Consider the following 1,668-nt stretch of genomic DNA (forward strand, 5'->3'; position numbering starts at 1 on the left):
GGGAAGGCACAGAGGCAGTGGAGAGGTGGAGGAGAGCACGCAGGCAATCCATTTGCAATGTGCAGCGATTCCTAATGCACCCGGTAGCCTACACAGATCTTCGGGGAAGCATTAGGAGCCAGTGCTTAGAAAAGCTGTCCACGGCCCACTGCAGCAAAACCTCGATTACCTCACCGGTACAGTGCAGAGCCCTGGGGGACCGGGAGAGCAGGGGCTGGACGGCCCATCAGCCAGCGTCCCTCCAACCTCCATCCACACATCACGCATCTCTGGGATGGACATCCCCGAGTGGGGGGAAAGTCACCATTCTGGCTGTGCTCAGGGGTTCTCCCCGTGGCTCCCCACTACCCACGGGGGTGCTGCTGTCTCTGCCATGGATAAAGTCATCCGCGGAAGCAGCAACCCAACACCCCCCACCTCTGCCCCATCCTGGTCTGCCTCCTCCCTGGCTGGGTGCAGAAGGCAATGGCTGATCCTACCCCCTCGCCATGGAAACAAGCAGCAAAAGGGCAGCCCCTGGGCTGGGCTGGCAGCGAGCCCCAAAGCCTCACAGGTAAGTGCCTCCGTGCCTCCCCCCAGCGGGGCTCGCCCAGCTCTTCAGAGAGCCTTGCAGTACTGCACGATGGCTTTGGCTCTTAAGCAGAGAGGCGAGAGAAAGCAAGACCTCTCCATCCAGCTGAAAGCACCAGGGGAGTGACAGGTAGGTAGAAATAATTACTCAAATTGGAATTTGGGGTAATTATGTTCTGCGTTCCCGCAATTTGCCCTGTGGGGAAGCCTTTTCACAACCCCCTGATAAAACAGATTTATCATCAGCTGAACACCAGGTCCTTTCCTTGTAGTCTTCAAATTCAAGCAGATATTTCTCTGATCATAAATTAGCAATACTTGCACTTGCTCTCAAAGCTGTTTCTCTCTTCCCCCTCTCCAGGTTTTCCACATCCTACAGAAATGGAAAATCCAGGCTCTGGCTGGTTATTTTAAAAGACGGCGATCAATCAGGAGCGCCAAGCTCGGCTCTCCCCCTCCCGCTTGGGGTCCACGGCACACCAACACACCAGCTGCTGCCGCTCCAAGATCTTCCTCAGGAGTGCCTCACCCCTACACCAGCGCGTGGCCACCCAGTTCATGCCTGAAAGAGTTTGGCTTCAGGTCAATTAGAAAAAAAAAATATATCTAAAACCAGGCATGGGGAAGCCCTGAGCTGAGGAATGAATCCTGGGTGGGGGAGACCCGCGTGCCCAGCAGGACACTGGTCCTTGTCCCAGCAGCCCTGGACAAACCAGGCTGGCAGCATGGAAGAGCCATCCTTACTGGCATTTTTCTTCATTCCATCATTTCTCCCCCATTTGGCATGCTCAGCCGGTGGAGGGGAGATGGCGCAGGGGCACAGTCACCTTGGAAGTGATGCTGGAGAAACTCTTCCCTCTGCACCAACAGACCAGGACTGCTTGGGGGGAGGATCCCGATGTCCCCGGCCTGGGAGCAGCATCCGGGTAGAAATACCCCCATTTTGGGGAGACCCCAAGCAGCTTTCACCTCTGCAGGGAGGTGACACTGTCACTCCTGGTGCAGCAGGGACATCAGCTCACCTGCCACAGGCTCGAGCATCCTCCAGAACAACCACATCATCCAGCAGAGCCTCCCCCTCCCCCGCCGCCTCCCACC

Source organism: Buceros rhinoceros, unplaced genomic scaffold, assembly GCF_000710305.1.
Source record: "Buceros rhinoceros silvestris isolate BGI_N320 unplaced genomic scaffold, ASM71030v1 scaffold25356, whole genome shotgun sequence".
NCBI classification, from domain to species: Eukaryota; Metazoa; Chordata; class Aves; order Bucerotiformes; family Bucerotidae; genus Buceros; species Buceros rhinoceros.